Below are 25,351 nucleotides of genomic sequence, written 5' to 3'. Positions count from 1 at the left end.
TCTTTTGGTACTGTGTTCAGCACACTCTTTGTAGGAGATATGTTTATCACATAAATAGCACATGCAACTACTTCTGCCAAATATTCATTGGACAAGTTTCTTCCTTTCAACATGCTCCTTGCCATATCATAATGGTTCTGTTCTTTCTCTCTGCTACGCCAATTTTGTTGCGATGTGTATCTGGTGTTAAATTGCCTTCTAATTCCATGTTGTTTGTAGTAAGCATGGAATTCTTTCGAGTCATATTCTCCACCACGATCTGATCTCAATACCTTGACCTGGTGCTCATTCTTCTTCTCTGCGAAGGCTTTGAATTCTCTGAACTTTGTAAAAGTTTCAAACCTCTGCTTCAATAAATAAACCCATGTCTTTTTACTAAAATCATCAATGAAAGTGAGGAAGTAACAACTTCCATCAATCTACTATGTCCTCATAGGTCAACACAATTTTGTATGAACTAGCTCCAGTGGTTGCTTTTCTTTGTATGCAAATCCCTTTGGAAAAATTTCATGGTGTTGCTTTCCCAATATATAACACTCACAAGTACTAGAAGATTCCTTGATGGGTGGTAATCCTCTAACCATTTGTTTATGCTCCAACAATATTAAACTAGAAAAGTGCAAGTGTCCAAACTGAAAGTTCCATAATCAGTAATCAATGGAACATACAATTGTAAAAGAACTCACCTGATCACTGTAACTCATTATTAGAGGAAAGAGTTTGTTCCTCATCATTTGCACCTTTTATATCAGCTGCTTTCTTGGGGTCTTGTCATATATAAGACACTCTTATCCTTGAAAAATAACTATGTATCCCTTCCGCATCAATTGACCAACACTTATCAAATTATGTTTGTGACCAGGGACATAATATACCTCTGAGATTGTCTACGGCTCCCCCTGCTTGGTCAAAATGTTTACCACTCATTTTCCATCTACATCCACAGTCTTGTCAGTGCCCAACTTTACCTTTGTCTTCACAGATTGATCCAGGTTTGCAATCAAATTCTTATTGTTTGTCATGTGGTTACTACAACCACTGTCTAATAACCACACATTATCAAAAGTTTCATGCATGGTTTGGCAAGATATGAACATGAATTTTCTATTCTCTGTTGTACATTAGCTCTATGCTTTCCTTGATTAGCTATCGTCTTCCTACAATCATGGGCATCATGACCAAACTTATTGAAACAATAACATCTCACCTTTGATTTGTCGACTCTTTGATTGTTGTGGGAGCTTCTATTATTGCTTCCACTTTCATGTTCTTGCTCTTCTCTGCCATCTCTGAGCACCATGTCCTCCACCTTGTCCTCTGCCTCTTGATTTACCTCTGCCTCGACCTCTGCCTCTTGAGATAGAAACCTAACTTTTAAAAGCGGTTTCCAAGGTGGAATCCTTATTTCTATCTATCCTTTCCTCATGGGATAGAAGTGATCCCATCAACTCATCAACTGTCAATGTTTCCAAATCCTTGGATTCTTCTATGGCTGCTACTATACCGTCAAATTTGATAGACAAACATATGAGGACCTTCTCAACCACTGTTTGATACTTAATATCATAACCCTAAATTTGTAATTGATTTACGACAGTCAAGACCCTATTCATGAATGAATCAATGTCCTTTGTCTCCTTCATCTGCAAAGTTTCAAAATCTCTCCTAGTATTCTACAACTTAATAATATTGACTTTGGTCATACCTTTATAGCTTGTCACCAAAGTCTCCCACACTATCTTTACTGAAGATGTGGTCATAATCTTATGGAACACTGCTTGGTCCACTCCTTGCTAGATAAGCTGTAATGCTTGCAAATTATTATTTTTCTCGTTCTTCCATTGTTCCCTCTCTGCATTAGTGAGGGATCATTTAGTTGATTCATCTTTTGGTTCTAGAAATCCATCTGTGACATATTCCTAAACATCATGAACCTTCAATGTTGTCTCCATCTTAATGGCCCACACATCATCATCTTTCCTTGTAAATGGTGGAAATCGCGACTAGAAACTCGATAAAGCCATCTTCAAAAAATTTCTCTTGTAAAACCCTAAATTTCTTCTTCTATAAAATTTGCAAAACACCTTTTTCAAAAACACCTTATATTTCTTTATATAAATTTTTTATAAAAAAAAAAATATATATATATATATATAATTTATAAAAGCCTTTTATAACCTTTATAAAACACTCTCCAACAAAACATTTATAAAACCCTTAAAAAAAAACCCTTTATAAACTTACCTACACACTTTAAAATTTTGAATCACGTATTACATAACCTCCACGTGACCTTTGACTTTAAACTCTTTAATGAACTACGTTTAAAATTAATGCTTGTCCTTTACACCTTTAAACGAACTTGCCCGCGGGGTTTTTAATGAACTGTCACTGTCGCACTTTTTGACATACGGGACCTGTGCAAGCGACCCAAATTTTTCCGAAGCATAGTTTGGACAAAACTGTTGCACTATTTGCTCTAAAAATGCGTGAATTTCGCACTCAACTTTCACGCTTTTAATTCCTTGAGGGTTCGACTATCATGGAATGCACCAAAAAAAAAAAAAAAAACCTTTTTCACTTCCATCTTTTTCTAGCATGCTTCACGAATTTTGTGATACTTTCTCAGCTCTGATACCAATTTGTTGGAAACGCTGAGGAGGAAAGGTACAAAATTCACACACACAATAACACAAGTTGTGGCTTTTCTATTGATCACACAAACTTGATGACTACAATGAACCCGGTGAGGGTTATTTAACCTTTTCCTACTAGTGACTCACTCAAAATAACTTTGACATGCAAACACACTCTAAATTTGACTTTTTCAAAATAATACTTAACTCGACTTGACTCAACTTGACTCAGTTAACTAACTCTCTAATTTTAGATAACTCTCCATGTGAGGGTAATTAGCTATCTTTAACAATAATCACTAATTGCTTCACGAATTAGCAAGGTTGTTCATAGACCAAAATTAAACAATGCAAAGAATATTTCTTACAGCTATACTTAGTGACCTTTTAAATTCATTTGGGAGTCCCTTTACACACTTTTGAAAAACAACTACGCAAGTTACTGGAATGAACACTAGAGGCATAACTTTAAATCAAGATTGTATTATTTGAGACAATATCTACTCCAATACAAGTAGAATCACACTATGCCAATCATTGCATTCTATACCAACAATCTATCTTCACTGAGTCTGAAGAAACAAAAATATATTTTTAATCATCAAATCTGTGTGAGTACATTTTAGCTTAATCATGTCTGCCACAAGTCGTTGGTAATATCATAACACTAGTGCTCTTGTAAGGGCTCGGTCTAGTAGTATAATTTAGTGACCTAACATGTCCATCAAAGTAGTTTAATTAATGATAGCAGACAATGCAGGCAATGCATTCTCTCATAACACATAAAATAAATGTGTAATTGTGGGATCAATACCAAATGCAACCAAGTCTTGTTGATTAGTACACCATTATAACTTTACATTTTACCTATTAATGAAATAGGGGTTGCTAATTTTAAAAACAACCCATCTATCATCAGAGCTTTATGCCCAGCATTAGGATGACTTTATACTCAAAGTCATAACAACACAATAGAATGAAACAACATGCGAATCTACATATTGGCAAGGTGTGGCAAAGGTGAATTAATAAGTGTTAATATTCAAATGTCATGGTGAAATGGCACCTTGCTTGTTGATAACCTTCACACATGAATTATACATTATAAAAGTGCAATGTACATTATCATTAAAAGCTACAGGAACTACATGTTATCACAACTTTGATATGAACTTCAATTGCATAGTAATTAGTGAAGGTTTAAGTCACTAAACCGAATTAAGGGATCACCATTATAATTAACAAATAGCAAGGGTAAAGCCCAAAAGAGAGTCACAGTGAACCACAACCAATAAGGAAATTTCCTACCTGAATCATGAGATCTTTTATTGTACCAATCTTTCACAGTGCTTGGTGATCTAAGCTCAGCGAGGTTATTAATCAACAAGTAGAATTACATTTGGTAGATCACTTACAACAATACTTTAATTTCAATCATAACTCACAAGATCCATTAGAACACCCTCTACCGTACAAATAGGGGTCACATTCATTACTAGTGAACATTTCAGACAATTCACATTCATTGTGATGTTTAATTCTATGTAACCTAGGTTAGTTCTAGAATAAGGTCCCTAACTCTTCTCCCAACCATTCGCAGTATGAAAATAGAGCAACTACCACCCATTAGCTTAGGACCAGGCCAAGGATTTCAGAGGCCTCTTCCACCTCCATCATGTTGTTGTCGTTGCTACAACACCCTCCAAGATTTTGCTTACACTTGAATTTTGGATCCTAAGATCTGTCGTTCCATATTATTATAGTCGCTTCATGGTTGTTTGATGATTTTCTAAGTGTTCAAGTCTTCTTCTGAGGTTCTAACTATCGAAACCACTTGCTTACACATGTTTAGCCTTTTGATGTAGTCTCAAGCGCACCCTCTTCGGCCAAGCTCAGTAGTCAATGTTTATCCTTGAAAATAGGAATTGTGCAATCCCTGAGAGTAGTGCTTGTGTAGTCTCTAGAAGTAGTATTTTCATAGTCCTAGATACAATGACTGCATAGTGCACAGTGACAACAACTGTGCAACTCTTGTTGATAGTGACTACACAACCCTTGTTGACAGTGATTGTGTGGTTCATAAAGATAGTGATTGCACGATTCTTGTTGAAAGACTATGTGCAATCCTAGTTGACAATGAGCATATAATCCTATGATTCAATCATTCTCTCACTCTTAGCTTCAATTCTATCATCATTCCATTGAGTTTCCCCAATTATCATTTTTGCACGCTTTTTCTTTCATGAGTGTCGCTTTCAATTTCGCGACTATCATTTTTGCTTCCCTTCACTTTAGCAAGTGTTTCTTTTGTGTTCTCTTCATTATAGCATGTGTCACTTTCACTTTCTTTAGCATTTGCAAGTGTCCTTTTCACTTTTTCTTACCGTCTCAAGTGTTACTTTTGATGGTTTTTACTTCTGCATGTATCGCACTTTGGTGCACTACTAGAGGCATCTCTAGCATACTCTTCTGCATTAATTGATCTCATATGTCATAAGAATATGTGATAGATACATTCCCACAGCTAAGTGCACTTTCTAGTTGCAGTCGACACTCCCACCGTAACTTGTATTCCAGAAAGTGATGTTTCAACTATCACACTTAGAAATAATATCACCATTTCAAGACTTGTTTGCATGTCTGGTTCTCTTTGCCTCATTAATCCCACACTTAGTCAAGTTTAGAAAATTTCCTTTCACAACCAACCACCCTTCTAGTTTTCTCCCCATATTTGTTGCAAGCCCCAATCATCATCCATTGCTTCCTGGAACTGCACATTGTGTAGTCATTATCTTTAAGCTTGTGCATTGCATAATCATATTGCCTAGTTGATGCCTCATGTCCCTTAGAATTGTGTAATCTGGCCTCTCAGTCTACCTTCCATTGTGCACCGTGTAGTTTATATCAGTAGACAACCTCTCTATCTCCCTAATCTACGCAACTTTGCAATCTTGTGTCCCAGACTCTCTTGAACTAAGCATTGCACAGTCACAATGTGCAAAGCCTACCTCATAGTGTCATTGTCTCCCTCAACTGTGAAGTTATGTCTCTAAATACCCTAGCCACCACACATTGTGAAATCATAGTCATCAGTCCTTCTTCATCGCCTTCTAGAACTACGCATTATGTAATCCTTAAGCCTCCTCGTCAATTCTGCACAATTTTTCGAGTTCAATCTTTGAATTGCATGAATAATTTAAGCTAGGAGATTTTTGAACTGATGTCATCTTGCCATGAGTGAATTTAATATGCAGGTATTGTATCTTAACATGACAATATGATGCACGAGGATAAAGCCAAGGATATCATGTAAGAACATACTTGTGAAGTTGAAGAGTCAAAGAGACTACCAAGTAAGAAGATGAAGGGACACAAGAACACGATGGAAGATTGAAGATCAAAATCACAAGGATGACTTCATATCATCCAAGCTCTCGGAGCATGAAGATGAAACACCTGCAAGACTTATCAGGAAGATATAAGGGAGGTCATTAGCTACAAGAGAACACTTGTAGAGAACTTTCACCAAAGCAACACGTTGACGGTGTTGGACCCGCCAACATTCAGGGTATCTCCCCGACATGAAGTCCAAACTATACCTCACATCGTTTGGAGTAGGAGTTCCAGAAGTGGAGTGTTAATGATCTACATTGGTTGAAAATAACCATAGAGTCGTGTGGGGTGTCTTTGGTGAGAACAAGTGTGTGACCCTGTGGATAGTCAAGTGTGATGCATGAACGGTTTCAACACACGAAGAGAAAAGGAAGTGCACCCCTTGGAAGTCTGTAATAGTACACAGCTTAAAAGGAACACATGAGCATAATGACATCATGAGCTAACATGCGAAATAGCCCACGAGTTAAGTTGACGAATTAATACAACACGCATTCAACAAGATTCATACAAATGCCAATGAAATAGTTCATTAGCATAAGCATAAGTTAATAGCATACATTGAAAATACAACAAGAATAGTCCTACTATATTCACATCATATGCATGAAATTATGTCAACTCTAAGTTTTATTATAAGTGAAAGTTCCATTCATACGTACACCATTGACGACCACTAGCCCCAATAGTGGAACATTAAAATCAACAACACCTTCTCCTCCAAAGAAGTATATTCCCTCTACGCTACGGAGAAGCCAAGGCCCTCACAAAACTCCAAAACTCTTCCTAAGCCTAAGCCTAGCCAAAAGATTGGCTCCCAAAAGCCTCTTACATGAGTTATGAGGTTCTATTTATAACAAGGGGGTGGATGACCCTTCAACTCCCCTTTATGACCTTTGGACTACCCTCATGACTCTTCAAATTCTTTTAAATGACTCATTACATTACATCACGACTCTTCATATTCCAATACTGAGACTTGGAATTTCACTTACAAAATAATTACAAATAATATTACATTTTACACTCATACCCATATAAGACAAAATAGGGTAGAGAAAACTTGATAGCCTAACAAGACAAAATATTATGATGTTTGAGTTTGGGGAAACTCTAGCTCAAAAAGTTCCACCTGATGCTTATCAATCACATATTGGTGCCACGCTTGGTACTGTGTGATGACATCCCCAAACTACGTGATGGTTTTGGGCTCGAAGCGGACTCTAGCCTCCATGGCATCCAGGTACAATGACTTGGAACTAGTTTCAACTTCTTTCTAAAGCATGAGCAACATTGTTCTAATTTGTAGAGGACCATCCATGTAGTTTTGTATGTTCTATTTCTTCAACTCCAAATCTTGCTTGGTGGCAATCAGTCTCAGTTGCTCCAAGTACTCTTTGATCTCCTGCTATATCTAGTTCTTCGGTTTGGCTTTGGTGAGCGAGCCAACTAATGGGATCTTGTGTGTTTTCACCAAGACATCTAAACTACTAAATAATCATACATATGAGGCCTGAATGTTTCCAATAAATGAGGTGAGTTGCTTGTTGTTCTGAATCAATATCTGAACCCTCACTCTCTCCAGCTCTGCTTATGGCTTCATTTTCTTCCCCAAGTCAAGCGGTGCCCCTTTGTATTGCATTGTCCATTCTTGCACATAGGTAATGGCAGCTTGCACGTTCTTGAAAGTTTTAACAAAATATTTTCTCTATTGCTTTAGGTCATGCAAACAAACATTTGCTTTATGTACGGTCACAAACTCCTCATAGAGGTTCCCCATGGTTTCTCCAAGAGTTGACACTTTAGTAAGTATCGTTGTTCTCATCTCATCTAAGTAGACCTGTGTAGAAACTGTGTTCTGTGCTGTTGCGCAGAGCTATTATGCCTCTTGCCTAGTAGCCTGCAAGTTCTGTGTAAATTTCTCATTCTCAGTCATCAAATATTGAATTTTTGATCTTGTTGCACCTGCAAAGGCCAAGTTGGCTTTGAAAATGGAATTTGGATTCTTCCTAGTGTCTACCACTATCACCATTTCTCTAACGAATGCAGGTGATGCATGCTCATCTAGAAAATTATTTCTCCATGCTTGTATAGTCTTCTTTTGGAACTCATCAAATGATAGATTTTACACCTCCATTACCTGATCATCATCAAGAGGAACAACATCCCCTTCCTCACTCAGAGCTAACTCTACTACTAGAGGTGGTGGAGACTGAACAATGACCTGTGGTGCACTCGTCCTTAAGTCAACATATTCATTCTACGGCTCTTGTTCCATCTCCATGTATGTAACTTCAATCAAGTGCTAAATTTGCTGAGCAAGATCCCGATCCTACATCTGTTCACCCTCCTCCTTAGTTGTTGATTGGCTATGTTCCTTCTCTTTATCCTATATCAGCATTGTTTCTCCTCCTATTGTGCCTTTCCTTTCTTCTTCTTCTTGCTTGTGCTTCTCTTCTTGTTCTTTCCTCCACAACTCCCATTCTTCCTTCAGTTCTTGTTTTGCTTGCTTCAATCTCAGTTATGCTTCCTGCAACCTTTGTTTTTCTCTCTTTCTCCACTCTTCTCTTTGTATCCTCTACTTCCTCTTCACTTCTGATGCTAAAGTTTATTTCATAAGAATAGGATCCACTTTCATCCTGTAGCTTTTTTCTCTCCCTAAACTATCGGTAATCTTTCTCTTTCCCTTTTCTTTCATGGGATTGTTGCCTTCTACTGTTGTTTCTGCTGAAGTTGTTGTGCTCTGTGAAGTAGCCTATGAAGTCCCTGCTAAACTGACCAGCTCACGAAGTTTAGAGACATTGTAGCAATTCCTCCATGGATCCTCCTCTGGCCAATGAAATGACCTGCTGAGCCACTGAAAGTGAATTCTCTCATAGTGATCTTTGCAAATACTATGAAGATCATATGAATTAAAGTCTTGAGTATTGAATGCAAACTTCACTATCTCCTTTCCCTCGGTATTCACAACTTTCAATTTCTTAATCTTGTATAATTCAATTTGCAAAGGAAAAGTGGGCCATGGTTCTTTCTTCTTCCTGTGCAAAGATATTGACAACCCTGTGGTGAGATGATATGAAACTTATTGCATGACAATCTTGTCAATGGCACACCTTGGAAAAACATTGGACGACTTCTCTCCATCGAACACTCTAAGGAAGGTTCCACCCAATGAGGGAAACCAATCTGTGATCTCTATTATTGCCTCCATTACTCCTCGTGACATGCAAGATGGTTATTCTTCAAAGATTAGCTTTTAAAGCGGAATGATTAAATGGTCAGTTAGTTGTTTCATTACTCCTCAACGACTACAATCCGAAAGTAGTTTTCAATAGATATGCACGGTATTTTCTCATGGTGTTCATGTCCAATTCATGCCAGGAAACTGAGGTTGTGCATAGATTGCATCCAGTAAATATGCAGACATATAAAACCTTGATTTCTCACCCTTGGGAAGACTTCGGGCCTGTGCTACATGGGCTCTAAACTATCGAGCCAACATATATGACCATTTGAACGACTTCCCCTCATTCACAACTTGATTCAATAAGACTACCCACCCTTCAAGAAAGGTCCCCGCGCTCTGCTGACCATGGATCCTGCAAGCTAAGATGACAAAGAGCTGGTAGGCCTTCTTGAGGGACTTTGTCTTGTATGAATGGGTGGTTGTCTATCGAAACTTTGATGGCTCTTTCACCTAGCCTTTAAAAATATCTCGTGTTCACATAGTTGTTGGTGGCATATAAAAATGAGTCCATGAGCTTCACTAGTTCGGGCAAGTGATACATGCGTTGATAATATTCTTCCAGAAAGGTAGCAAGCTTCTATCCATTGGAATTTCTCAATGTCATGTTCTTCTCATCGATGTGTGAAACAATCCAATTGATGACATATGCACAAGGGAAGGCTATATATCTACATGCAACCCTATGTAATCCTGACTGTCAGATACTGACATAAACATGTCAGTCCTCTAGATCTGCCTCAAGGCTCTTGCTAAAAGAGCTTCATTAACTTGCTTCCATGTTATTGTTGACCCCTTTTCTATAAATAGTTCACTGTCCGCGGACACTGGAAAGTCTACTAATGTCTGCTCAACTACTTCCCCGGTACTTCTTTTAGTGGTCTCTTTTGAAGCAGCTCTCTTTGGTGCCATGGTAACAATGAGTGTTGGAGAGAACTGCTTCACAAATGTGGTACATATGGGACAAAAAGACACTCATGGAAAGAAAACATTAGCTTTTTCAAAATCTAACTTCAAAGCATGATCAAGCAACAAATCGGGCAATTGATGAGAGGGATTATGCAATTTACATCAACAAGAAAGAGATACTGGCTATGGGAATTGTGCATTGTGCAGTCCCAGTAGTCAAGGATGCAGCCTAAGACTTGAGACTGTGCAATGCACAGTTCATCCTAGGCAGAGATTGCGCATTACGTAGTCTTAGTGGCAGGGTAACATGCTAAACCCTGGAACTGCGCAATGTGTAGTTGGGCTAGCTTGCACTGCGCATTGCACAGTTCTAGAGGCCAAGCTCTTGGCTTGAGCCTTAGGATTGTGCAGTGCCCATCTTGGCAAGGTAAAATCTGGTCAAGGAAAGTGAAAATTTTCCCGGTGGAAGTGTGGAAAACGAGAAGAACTAAGTGATGATGTGAGCTTCGGTGTAGATCTGACTAAGCATGAAATGAATCAATGTAGATCAAGTGTAGAAACTGAACAACCAAAAGGAAAATCAAGTATGTGAGGAGAGTCGCCACAACGGTGACCATCGGTGCAAAAACAAGAAAACCAATGCGACACTTGTGAAAGGAAAATGAAAACTTAGAACAACACTTCTACAAGCTAAAATAGTTTGAAATTCCAACAACTATGAAGAGAAATAAGAAAAAAAACACTTACACAAGCAAAATGACAAAAAGCGATAGAATAAGCAGTAAAAGACGATAAAAGAAAAACTCACATGAAAAAGTGACGATGATTACACTGAAGGTTCCTTGATCTCCTTGAGAATGCTAGAGCTCCAAGATTGAATATGAAAATGAGCTCTAGATGTGTAGATTAAATATATTTGAGTGAATTAGGGTTTATGACGCACATGCCTAAAATCAAGGAAAAAGCGACACTTTGCAAAAGTTTCTAAAAATAGTGTGTGCCTCCTTCGGGATACTAATAATGGATCCCTATTTTTTAGGGATTATTTTTTGCTTTTTCTCTTTTTTTCTTTTTTTTTTCTTTTTTTTTTCTTTTTCAGGGAAACTTTCCATGCATGTTGCCAGGAAAGATTACACAATTCTGGGGAACTGGGCAATTTTTTGGCTTAGTGAATTGCGAAGTTTTTCACCTCAGTGAGGGATTGCATGGTTTCTGGGCTCAGTTTTAGGTTTCCTTCCATGACTGTGCAGTTTCTGAGCTCAAGGTTGACTACAAATATGAACTGTACAATTCCAATCATCAAGGTTGCTTGCCCTCAAGGATTGCACGGTTTTTGGAGGCAAGCCCAGAACTGTTGTAAGACCAAGTCGGGGGATTGGATTGTGACTTAGACATATCACTTAAGTGTGGAAACAAGCAAACACAATCACAAATAAAAAATATGAGTCTTAATCAAAGCATGAATACCTTAATCAGTGCAAGATAAGCTTCTGTGGATAGGAAGAAAGGCTCTAGAATCCAAGCATAGGCAAAATTTTGGAGGGTTTTTGTAGCCAATACAACACAACCATCATGAAGACATGAAGAGATCCTGGACCATGAAAAAATGGCTATAACTCATGCTAACTCGGAAGGTTCTGATATTCATCCAGATTGTTTGGAGGGTGAAGATGAAGAACAATAAAAGATCCATCATGAATAAGTCAAATTCATAACAGCAAAGAGAAGATCTTAGCGTAACATCATCATGAAGTTTCATGTCATCATTGCCAATGTGCCTTGCCACATCATTTGTGGAATGTAATTATTTTATTTTCTAAAATGAGGAAATGTAAAATGTGTGGAAGACCAATGGTCCCACATGGAATATGAAGAGTCACTCAAAGTTCTAAAGTCATGTAGAAGCTCAAAGGTCACATAGGAATTTGAAAAGTCATAGTAGGAGCTCAAGATTCATTTGGGAGGTCAAGATTCACATGGGAGGTGGAAAGTCACCTCATTAGTTATAAATACACCCTCATAACTCAAGAAAAAGGAATTTTTGGACTTGAAATTTTCACCTTGGTTTCTCTAACTTGGGATAGGAGAGAATATCATTATTTGGAGGAGAAAGTAGTGACTTAATGTGCCACTATTGGGGCTATTGTGGCAGCATATTATATATCTTGGGAATTTCACTTAATATATGAATATCTCAGAGCTGTCACACTTTCATGCATATGTCGTGAATGATTGTGAGCCTTTTTTTCATTGTTTGCAGTGTATGTTTATGTTAATGCATACTAATGAAAATGAACTATTTCGTTGGATTTGGTATGTATCTTATTGAATGTGTGTTGTTACTTTCTTTTATGATTGTTGTTGTCTTTTGAATTACTTTGCAGGTTAACTAACGATCCTCTTATGTGCTTATGTGTCTCTTTTAGGATGTTACTATTAATTTTATTTTAGAGGCTCACTCCTTTGTTTGTTGTGAAAGTACCTTATATACATTGCAATTGTATGCCTCAGAGTGTCAACTTACTTTCTCATTTCAAAGATTGTGTGTATAATATCTTATGTTGATAATTACGTCCAAGGAAGATTCCTAAGAGTATTGGCAACCGGTCGTGTTTTCGGCTGGGGCTTCTACTCCAACCAATGTGAGGTCTAATTGGGACTTCATATCCGGGAGACCCCCTTGGTTGAGGAATTTCCAGCACCATCAACACCTGCCTATAAATGTAAGCATACACCAAGATTCTAGAGGAAATCCTCCTCCACCCATCAGTCGTTGAAGGAATTCTAGAGATGAAATTTCTCTTGCCTCACCTGATTCAAGGATTCCATAAATTTTCTCCACCCTTCAAGGAATTTAGATCATTTCTGCACCCCGAAATTACAGCTTTAGTACCTCCACGTCATGTTGGGAATCCATAGGGTACCAAATTTTATTATTTGGCAAAAGAAAAAACCAACACATGCCTTCACCCAGCCTCCACCTAATTTCATGCTGAGGGACTCCAAAGTGTAATTCTCCACACTCAATTTAATTAATAACCCTAGAGAACCAAGCAATAAATATGCTTAATGGAAGGAAAATTCGTTCTAAAGTTATATTACATTGTTTTGGAACATGAAAACTATCATAGTTATTCTCTATCAGAAGTGACTGGCCAACAAAATGGCTACAAGCTTCTTGCCCTAGGGATATTAATGGCATCCAAACAATAGCACACTAGGACATATAATAACCATCCATTAGAATTTTTTAAGTATCATTCCTTACATGAAGAGATTAAGGGTTCCATTCTCCATTTGCATAATATGTATAAGTAGCAAGGACAGTGCCAAAAATAGTATACATAGTAATAACTATGCCAAGAATAACACAAGCAATAGAAATTTCATGTGGAGTTTCATTTATCATCCCATACACCATTATTGATCTTTACCCTTAGTTTTCATTTGATTTCAATGAACTGATAAATATCGAGAGAGAAATAGAATGTATCTAACTCACCTCTTATGTTGCGACTTTCCAAGTCCCGCAAGTCTATCCTGCTACCTTTCTGACCTAAGCACTACCAAATACACTTAATTTTGTCCCTCGATTGCTTCTAGCTCCTCTGCATTCCTCACTGCATTCTTTTCTCCTGTATTCAAAATCAAAGTTCTTAGGTGGTTAGGGCTTCAAGGTAGTTAGGGAAAACCCAATTGTTTCACATAATCCCTTGGCCAAAATAATGTCATCATTAACCAAGTTCCTTTATTTCTTGAAATTACAATGATCACACTTATATCTATATATATATATATATATATATATATATATATATATATATATATATATATATATATATATATATATATATATATATATATATATATATATATATATATATATATATATATATATTCACCTTAGCCATACCAAATCTAATATGCCCAAGTACATTCACATTATCCATGTACAGTCCAAAGTAACCAAGTGCATTCACATTATCCATATAGGATTACAAAAGCGATGTATATTAAAACGTAAAAAGGGAATCGGGGTTGTCACATGTGCAATTCGTGAGGGGGAAAAGGGGGGACTCAAACATGCACATGGGGGGAAGGAACATGAGAAAAAGAAAGCAACACAAGTCTCATGGGGTGGGAAAACATAGAGAGATTTGAATGGATTAAGCCTTGAAAAAGGGGGCACTAGTTGTGGAAACCACAAGAGGAGGTTTGCTTGTGATTGGTCTTAGAGAACAAGGCCTACCTTTAAGGTAGAAGGATCCACTAAGAGCCTATGGTTTGTGAACATGTTGAACTTAGGAGAATCACATAGGTTCTTGTGAGGGTTGTTGAACCACTGGGAGTACCTTGGGGCTAAAATTCTAGTGCTTGACTCACTGTGGAACAATCTAGAAAAGTGATTTTACACCCATAGATAGCTTGACCACTATTGAACCTTCCTGATTCTTCTCCTAAAAGTGAGCTAAATTTCTTTGCATAGTGAAATGTTGGCATGATTGTGTCTCTGCCTGAGCTGTATGAATTATAAGGAGCTTAGCTAGTGGGTGAAGATTGTGAGGGCCTTGTGACATTCTGTCAGCTGTGTTGGTTGACTGAAAATACTCAGAAGCACCTCATCTTAAGATTTTTAATTTGGCTCAAGGGTGAAAATTTTAAGTAAGGCTTGGCTGCAGTTGTCTCTTGTTAGGTGGAGAGTCATAGTCTCGATCTCAGTTGCCCAACTTTAAGGTTAAATTAATATAAGTGTTTATATGTTTTCCTTGCTACTGAGTTCTCGTTGAATTGTTGAAAAGAATGTGGCACTTGTGGTATGACTACATATGGCGTCCTGTAATGAAAAGGAAATGGTGTTTGATACATGTCATTATGTGTTGTGATTTTGCATTAATGGTTCCAACTAGGGAATCTCAATATGAATGCTCAATCTATCATTGTTTAAAATAATATTGGTTGATCCTTTTGCGTTTGTAAGTTTTAAGTTTAATAATGTGTCCCTTGGTGCTATGGCCTCACAACAATGTTGTCGTACATGAGTTTATATAAATTATTAACTTAATGTTGACTTCATGAGGGATGAATGATTCCCTGAGTTCTGAGACTTCAAAGTTTTGGTTAATAGCTCTACAGATATTCATTTGTACTTGTGCTTTTATGTAGGGATATTCAGATGCTAATACAACCTTGTGAGTGCAGGATGCGCTAGTTAAGAAGATTATGCCTTGTTAAATGCTTAGTACTCATATGCTTGTCACAGGAGTGGTTGAATTTACTTGTGTGTTGTGAGGGTATGGGATGTAATGATTTCCTAGACAAAAGGGCTAAATTAAGCCTTCATGTATGTTCATAAAAAAAGGGGGAGATTGGCATGCCCTATTATCATATTTGTGGGTGGGCTGTAACTATGATTATCAGTAGCATGGCGACACGCTTGAGTCACTAGTAAGGTGGTGGATGAAGTCTCATGAGCCTTATAAGGTCATTGAGGCACTTCCTTCCATCTATTTGGTGTTAATTCTCGTAGTGGATCTATTATAATACCACTGTATTCAAGTTTGAGTATGTCTCTCATGGCCCAAGTTCTGGGTAGAACCACCGTGGCTGAGCCAGGGTCAAATCCCCTTCGCAAGTGACACATGTCAAAGCCTCATCCCATTTTTCCCTAGCCTAAAAACCTTATCCAAGGTCGCGCAAGAGTTATTGGGCCATTTAAGGGTTTGCCACAATTCCATATCACTAGCCATAACACTGCAAGGATTAACCCATTTCAAGGCAAGTGTAATGAGTGACGAAGATTGAGCGGGGGAAATTGATATTTGGGCAAGGATCAAGATGACGTCAGCCCAAATGGGTTGCATCGTGGAAGCCCACAAAAGGTTGTGTAAGAGGAACGCCCAGGAGGACGTGAGGTCGAGCTAGCATGACAAGAGTGGGACCAATCACAAGCAAACTATGCGATGGGAGGAGTGGCCCACATTACATCTCAGCCCTGAGTCTATTTCCCGGAAGCATAAAGAGGGGCTCCTAATAGAGTGATTGGGATGATGTAAGCCGAGGCCACCATGGCATACACGTGAGCTCGACAACCTAATCACTGGTGCATATATGCGAACCTGCAGATGGGTCATCCTGGAGGGTCAACCCTAGAGTATAAATTAAAATGTGCATTTACAACAGTCGAGTAAAAGAGCCTGGGAATGGGGAAAATCACCGAAAATTAACACCCTTCATAGTTAACAGCCGTTAATCGACAAAAATATATATGTGTGTGTGTGTGTGTACAAAGTATGTGTGCGTGGAATTTTTCATATTAATGCATAGCACAAAGTGTGGAACCCAAACCCAAGAATGGGTTGGAAACCAATAGATAAATTCCAAGTGGAGATGGGAGATCAGCCAAGTGGGTATAACTATTTCGCTTCCATGTGACCAGATGGATGAGGTAGCGCTTTCTAATTTTCCTAAATTTCAGATGGCCACCTCTTTTGATTCGGAGGTCAGATTGAAGAAAAAATTTATATCACCAGATTCGTCTTAACGAACGAATGCAATGGTGATGTCAAACTACGGTTTTAATTGATTTGGAAAGATCAAAAAATTTGAACCCAATGTCCATAATGCTAGCCTGGATCTTGGGTCAACATAGTAACTACCTGCCCTTAACCTACGTTACGACGATGGTTGGGCCAGGGGGGGGGGGGGGTATCGTACAACCACTTTTGAGTATGTTTTCTTTTACAATAGATAGTAGATTTTGTAATTTCAAGATTTCATTAAGGAGATTCATTCAAAAAATGCAACATGGTAGCCATTACTAGGCTCGAGAGCATGTCTATAGATTCAAGAAGTAGTTTGAGTAGAATACAATGAAAGGAGTACAAAATTTCTAGAAGACAGATGGATTTATAAACCCTATAAATATTCCTAATATTAATGCAAAAAAACTCGCATATGAAGAAATATAGGGAGGTGAAACTACCAAACACGATTATCAGTCTATGAATTTCCAGGAGTGGTAATATTTAGATCTACAAGTGGGCCCATTTTTTATTTTGGGGGATGTGTTTCTAAGTATCCTGATAAATATTGAGTTTGCATGGATACCAATGGGTGAGATTGGCGTTCCTCTTACTGAGAGCATAGATCTCCACACTCATCCTTGAGTTGTTGAAGAGTTTGCCTATGATGGACAAAGATTTTTACAGAAGTCTCAACTCGTACAAAGAGTTTGGAGAACCCATTTTGAAGATTGCATAGTGAATGTGAATCTCCTTAAAATCCATTATCATTTGTTGTAGAGTGGCTTTGATTGGTTTGGTTTGCATTTTTTCCATGTTCACATGTGGATTTGAATGTTGAATTACAAAATTTATATACATGCCTAAAGCTCTATATGCATAAAATATCATGATGAATTGTAGTTGCAAACCTGTTGAAGGTGTTGGACCCACCAACATTTAGGGGATTTCCCCGGTATGAAGTCCCAACTAGACCTTACATCGTTTGGTGTAGGAGACCCATCCAGTACGATGGCCCGACTTCCATTATCTTAGAGATTTGCCTTAGCTATTTTTGTTCAACACATGAGAGTGTTATGCTTGTATCTTCAAAAATCGAGGTGATTATGCCTGGTGAGTGTGTAATGTAACTTGTGTCTGGGTTCTCTTACTGTAAGGGAGAGGGTAAAAGTGAGCCTCTAGATGAGAGGTAGTAGTACCAGCCAAGGAGAGACACATGTGAAACAACAAGGGTCTGACCAGCACCCAGTGGAGTAGTCCACAGCAAGTGTGGCAGTCGTTAAAACCAAAGTGAAAGGGAAAACATGTACACCATCCATTAGAGTAATCCACATGGAGGTGACGGTAATTATAATCAAGAAAACAAGAATGTTTTGTCTAATGTCCTATGGAGTAATCCACACAGACGAGACAACAGTGATAAACAATAGTACACATCTTCAACAATGTAAGTACTAAAATAACCAAAGTCCCCCGACCTAAGGTGCACGCACTATGAAGGCAATTCGGCCCTGGTGTGACTCCAGGTGTTTTTGTCGTCGGACTGGACTAAGCTTATTGTACCTTTGTCTGAAGCTTCGAATGAGACTTCATATCCGAAACGAACGATCTGACAGGCTATAAAGTCATTCAAAACTTGATCGGGGAACCAGCGTTTATTTAAAAAGCAATGGAGTCGATTACCGGAAGTACTAGTTTCAAAGGCTCGTTGGAATTGATCCGCCAAAGTAATTCAACTATCTTAGTACAGGTTAAGAAAACATGCATTACAAATGTTTAAAGAATAGTCTTACAAACATCTACAACACGTGTGAAAATGTGTTGGCCTGAAACATGCTTCTGAATTAAGAAAAAGTCCCAAGACACATATGTACACCATACATCACTAGTACCAGTAGTGGGACATTGGAGCCATTCCTCACTCCTCAAGGAACAGACTACAAAATATCAATGTGGTACGAGCCAAGGTGAAAATTCCTTTGCTCATACAATGGGAGGGGTATATATAGCCAAGGGTGATGCTTGACCCTTGTGACTCTTGGACTACCCTTGTGACTATTCAACTTCCCATGACTTTTCAACTGATATGACTCTTCGACTTCTTTGTGCATCCATTAGACTTCACTTTACATTACATTTAGTTACAACGGATATGACCCATAATGGTGATGTGGCCGAGACAGCTCATGACACAACTCGACATGACACTGCTGACATGTATTGGTTGATTGTGGTGTCCATGTCAAGTTGTTGCACTGCTGAGTGATGGATGTACTCTTGGTGTGCTTTGTCTTCTCCTCTGCATGGCATAGTGTTGTGGGGTCTTCGATGGTCTTGGTCTTGCTTGATGGTTCAATGCATGTGTTCCTCTTTCTTGTTGCTTGATATGCTTGGTACGTGTGTCCAGTTGTAAGCAAGTCTTCTAGCAGGTACGCTCCTTCATCATCTCCCCATGATCTTCCAGTGTACATGTTCCTGTAATTCACCCATGATGGGACGACATCAAATCCAAAACCTCCTAGTCTAGCATGATGCATTGTTCTCGTGTTCTAGGTGACAGGGAGGGAGGAAAACTCACTGAGACAGCACAAAGCGTAGCTCAGGTTGGAATGAGGCATTCTGGGAGGACAACCTGCACTGTCAGGAAAAACCGCGCAGTGATAACTGGGAGGCAGGATTGCACAGTGAGAGTCATCGTTGTTAGCTGCAAGGTGGGACCTCGGGGGAGGCAGCCTCTGTGCATTTTTCAGAGGGAAGACAAAGCGGGTTGCAGAGGGATTGCTGGTCAGTTCTTTGCAATTTCCAGAGGGAAGACATAGTAGTGTTGTAGGGGGACTGTTGATCATGACTGCACAATTTCTGGATACAATGAAGGATAGGCAGCAGGGGAACTACTAGACATGTTTGCGCAATTTCTAGAGGCAGGGCAAAGCAAGGCAGCAAGGGTCATTTGCGTATCTCTGTGCAATTTTTGGGAACAGTGTAGATCAAGGAAACAGATGACCAGCTAGGGATTTATGCACAATTTTGGGGAACAGTGCATGCCCAGGTCTCAGAGCAGTGCAAGCTTTCGGCAAGCAAGGAGGAGGGTTGATGACTATGCTTGAGAAATGCACAGTTTAGTTGGACATAGAGGCAGTTTCTACGTAATTTTGGGAGGCATAAAGGCTTCTCACCTCCGAGATTATGCAATGCAGCTGCCCTGGTGGACGGCCTCAAGTACTGCGTAGTTCCGGGCAGCAAAGCAGGGTCACTGAGGGCTGATACTGCATTGCAGCTCAGTCAAGTACGGTGGAAAAGGGTTGTCCGGTTGGGAAGATTTTCAAGAAAATGGCTAAGTGTCGAAAGCAAGAAAACTTGTACAAACTAACATTGTCAACATACACTTAGCATACTCGACGACGAGACAACATAGACCACCATGACAACAAGACAAAAGATGCCCTCAATGAGATTGTCTTGGAGTTGAGAGCGACAAGCGCGACATTTGTGATAAACCTTCAGACGACCGTGACGACACTTGCATGACATTGTTTACAACTTTGTGTGTGAGTGCAATGGATGTTTACATAGTGAAAACAACCCAAACACACAAAGACGTACCTTCAAACTCACAAGAATTAGATCACAAACATGACAAAGCAATCAACATGTTGAAAGACAATCGCTTTTCAAATAATAAAAAGGTGAAAAGACCTCACAAAAGCTCATGGGGTGAGCTCTAGTGTTTGTAACCATCAAAGGAAAAACCAAGGAAGGCTCTGAAATATGGATGCAAGCCAAAATTTTAGAGGGTGTTGTAGCCTCAACAACACTTGGTGACACAATGGTTAAATACTAGCTTCTCTGTTTTGGTTCATTTTCAGCGTAGGGCCTTGGCCATTCGGTAAGTATTGATGCATTGTGAAAATCACTTTGGCTTCCCCACTTACCCCATGGACAGACATGGTTCACCTTGTGCTGACTCAGTTAAACACAACACAAAAATTTAGCCAGATCGTAGTGTTTCAAAGCGGGAAGGGTAATTTGGCTTGCAAGCATAAGATTTTTAGAGTATAAGTTTTCATCTCTGGTGTTTCTCCATTGCCAGAAGGCCTAGACAGTAACCTGGCAGAGTCACGCAGGAACACAAACATTGCTCCACTGCCACCAAACCTGGACAGTACCTTGGTGGAGTTGTTTGCTTCACCTCTCTCCGCAGGAAGGCTTTCTCTTCTTTCGCCTTTGTTATTTTTTTTGAAAGAGAACTGTGCAAAGACACTTATTTATTTTTGGGCAGAAGAGGGATCTCGACTAATTGAGAGAAGAAGTGGTTGTCCCTTCAGAGAAGCATGTAAGACCTTTGATTCAAGTTTTCTCGTTTAGATTTCCCCTTCTCCATTTCTACTAGTTTGATAAGTTTGGAAATATAGAGCAGAAAACTGAGTATAGGCATGAGGTTCCCTAGACTGGACACGGGTTCATGGTTTGACTAAAAATTTCCTCACACACGGATCATATTTTCTGTCAAGACTTCATCGACCAAAATTTACAACCAAGCACAAAGAAGGCAAACACATGACTGGCCAAGAACTGCAGTGTCACAAGACTCCTTTAACTTCAACCACATGCACATTCAGAAGCCTGAACACAGTGGGGGACAACACTTATTTACAACAAACAACTAAGCAGCAAAGTAGAGCAGATCAGCAAAGCAGAAAACAAGCAATAAAGAAAATCAGAAAAGAAAAGCAAATAACAGAACAACAATAAAAGAAGTATGTACACGTGTGGGGCGTGGCTCCAGATCATTGAAAATAACATTTTAAGTCTTGTCCATTGATAGGGAGAGTGTCAATCTTCCCGTCAAGTGATTTTAACCGATAGGTGTGTTGGGCAAGCTTCTCATGAACAGTGAATGGGCCAATCCACAGGGACTGAAAATTCGTATGTTTTCCTTTTTCTTCGTGGTTTATATCCTAGCGCAAGACTACGTCACCCACAATGAAGTTGGGACTACCTACAGACTTCTTGTTGAACCATCTCTTGATATGGTTCTCGTGAAGTATAAACTTTTTTTTTGATTTCGCCCTTTCTTCCTATAGCTTGTGTAATGTGTCCATCCTACACTAAACCAATAGACACAACTTGCCTTAGGATTCTTCGGATAACTGAAGAGTAGGCAAGTAGATATTTGGCGAGAGGATGGCTTCTTTTCTATATACCAGGAAGTAAGGGGAGGTATTTAGAGAGGGTTTGGGTGTGACTCGGTCAACCCAAAGAGGATTCACTAGAGCGGAATGCCAGATTCGTTGTTCAGAGTAAATGGTTTTTCTATCATGCAAATAAGATTTTTGTTTGTAGACTTGGAAAGACCATTTTCTTGTGGGTAGTAGTTAGTTGAATGCTTTAACACAATACCATTTTGCAATGAAAATTCACAAAAATTTAATGAATAAAAGTACGTTTCATTTTCAAAAACAAGTGATACAGGAATGCCAAACCTCTAGTTTATGTCTTGTCTTAGGAAGCTGATGACTTCCTGGTCATTCACTTCTTTAAGCGGAACTGATTTTGTCCACAACGTGAAGTAATTTGTATTAGTTAAGATGTAGCGGTGTTGCTTTGATGAATGTGGGAAATCTCCCCAATGATGTTCAAGCCACACTGTTGGAATGGTTCGTCCACTGCAACAGGTTGCAACAGGGCTGCTGACCTTTGGTTTCTGTCGGTGCATGCTGACAAACCGGACACTTGCAGGCATAGGCAGATGCATCTTTGAATAATGTAGGCGAGTAGAAACTGGTTCGCATGACCTTGTCCACTGTTGTGTTTCCTGCGAAGTGACCCTCGGCTGGTTCATCATGGAGATCACATAATACCCTTTATGAATCTTGTGCCTCAAGGCACTTGAGAAAAACGTCGTTGTGATGTTTTCTGTAAAGCACTCCATGCAACAACTGGTAAGATAAATCTTTCAGTCAGAGTGCCCTCTTTTACTGCATAGAGAAGTGATAGGGCATGGTTTCATGCTCAAGGTACTGGTGTAAGTCTACGTACCAAGAGTTTCCATACGAAGTGGGGGGGGGCACGCTCAACATTATACATTTCAATTTATTTCTCCTAATCAGCAAGTTCTTCTTCTTCCTCTTACGCATGTACTGCTTCAGCTGCTAATTTACAAAGACCGTGACCCTTTATGGTGTGAATTGGCTTAATGTCAAGATTATACTCTTACAGTTGAGTCATCCAGTTCACCCACCTCTCACCCATCTCTTGCTGAACAAGCAGTGATCTGACTGTTGGGTATGACACAAAGACAATGCAGTGATTTTTCAAGTGGTAGGGTCTGAAATGTTTAACCGCCTTGTATACAGCGTATGCTTGTTTTTCCATGGCGGGATAGTTCAGTTCAAGTCCTTTCAAGCTCGTGTTCATGAAAGAGATGGGTCGTTCATTGTTCAACTCATCTTTATGAGTGAGTAGCGAGTAAAGTATTAGAAGAAAATGTGTAGAGCAAGAAATATTTGTTGAAGTTTGGGTTATACAACGTAGGCACCTCTACTATAACTTGCTTAATCCAGGAAAATGCTTCCTTTTCCTTCTTTCCTCAACAGTAAACTACGTCCTTCTTGATCATCTCTTGAATGGGTTTGACAATCTACGCATAATCAAAGATGAACTTTATGAGAAAGTTGATCTTCCCCGGGAAGGAATGCATAGATTTCTTGTTCATGGGATGAGGAATCTGCGTGATTGTCCAAACTCTGTCTAGATCTACCTTGATCCCACTCTTGGCAATGATGTGTCCAAGGAGGTTACCCTCAGACACTGTAAAGGCGCTCTTCTTGGGATTCAAGGATATCTTGTACTTCCAACATCGCTCAAATATTTTCTTGAGATGGTGCAGGTGGTCTGGCCGTTGTCTAGAGAACATTGTCAAGTCGTCGAGGTAGATGGTGGGCTCCAGTATTGTAGCAATAATGCTACAACTCCTGGAGCTTCCTATCTCTAATTTTATTAACCCGGTAGTTCGTAACAAACTTGGAAGCGACGGTGTTGTATGCACAAGTACTAGCTCTTGTCGCAGCTGTCACTTGGTCAGCTGGCACAAGTCCGCTAGGGCTCAAGCCAACTTCTATATGCTCTCCGAAGAAGCTTTCTAAATGATGGACGAAGGCTATCTCAAAGGAAATTAACCTACTTTGCAATAATGAACTGAAAGTCAACAAAACAGGGAAACCCTAGTAAACCCTAATCTGACTAGTCTAATCTCTATGATGCAATGGTGGGAGTGAAAACTTCTAGAAATGATGCCATTACTTCTAGTGATATGAGATGCATGAATTTAAGCTACCTCTACTGAAAAGAACATTGTTTTTGTATTTTTTCTTAAGTGGTTGGAGTTATTATGATTTTGTTTCTTATTAGGGTTTGACTGTGCAGGGGTAGTTCGAAGGGAAAGAAAGCTTGGGAAAGTTCAGGAGGGCTAGGAGAGGTTCCAGAGGATCCAAAACATCATTCCACAGAAGTCCACAACGTTCAGGTGCTCGGAAACCGAGGTTACAGGTTTCTACAGGATGTCTTCAGGGGATCCTACAGGAAGCTCGGGATTTCTACAGGAAGTCTGCTAACTTCTACAGGATGTTCTGTGGTTGGAGTTTTGGGTGATGGAGGAGTGGAGGAGTTGTATGGGTGGATAGGTAGGATAGAAAGGGAGCTTATGATGGCTCAGGGATAGAGATATGAGATGAGGAAAGAGTGGGTACAGTTGGTTGGTGGATAGACGGGTGGAAGCAATGAAAGGTCAAAAAGATGGAGCTACGTGAACAGTAGAAGTGTTGGAAGGTAAACGAGCTGAACAGAGGTTGGGTAGGTGGCTTTAGGCGCGGTTGAGAAGAAGAAGAAGATAACAGAGTGATGCAACGCAGTGTAAAGGAAACAAATCTGCACAAAACCGAGAATTTATCAACCTATCCTAACTGTGTTATTAAATCAACGAACAACAATGTAAACTTCAGAGAAAAATCGTGCATGGAGTTGGAATGAAGAAGTACTGCTCAAGATCAGAATGCATGGATGGATCTACAATTGAAATGACTGTGTTGCAGCTTGAATGAAAGTATAAGACTGTGTTTTTTGGTGGTTGGTACGGTCTACACCCCCAATCTCTAAACAGAGATGGCAGTGAGTGCACTGTCAACCTTTTCTTGAAGCTCTAATGAATGCTGATCCTCCTACTCTAATCTAAGCAACTAAAAGCACTTGAACAGTAAACTAATCCTACTCAATCACATGAAAGAAATCAAATCAGCAGACTGTAATTTCTAAATGCATGTCAAAACAGAGGAATAAAGTGCTGAAAGGAAAGACAAGTAACAATACAAGGAAAAGGAGGTCTATTGCTCTCAGGTTGGGCCCTAACCTGAGAGCTATAGCTCCCTTAAAAACTCAGAATTGAATCCAAAGCTGCCTGCCTTTATTGAATAATCATGAATCTAACATCATGCCAAAACTGGCTTACAAAAAGCAAAAACCGAGTTGTAGCTCGTGCTTAGAAATTGCAACAGTAGTTCAAAAGTTCAAAAATCTCCTATCAAAGGCTACGGCCTTAATATTTATACATGATGAGGATCCAGCTGGCTTCCTCAATACGTGGAGCTTGGCTG

The sequence above is a fragment of the Pinus tabuliformis genome, chromosome 9, assembly GCF_031772625.1.
Source record: "Pinus tabuliformis cultivar Carrire ecotype Pingquan chromosome 9, CPIR1, whole genome shotgun sequence".
Taxonomy (NCBI): Eukaryota; Viridiplantae; Streptophyta; class Pinopsida; order Pinales; family Pinaceae; genus Pinus; species Pinus tabuliformis.
Note: the sequence above shows the minus strand (reverse complement) of the source record.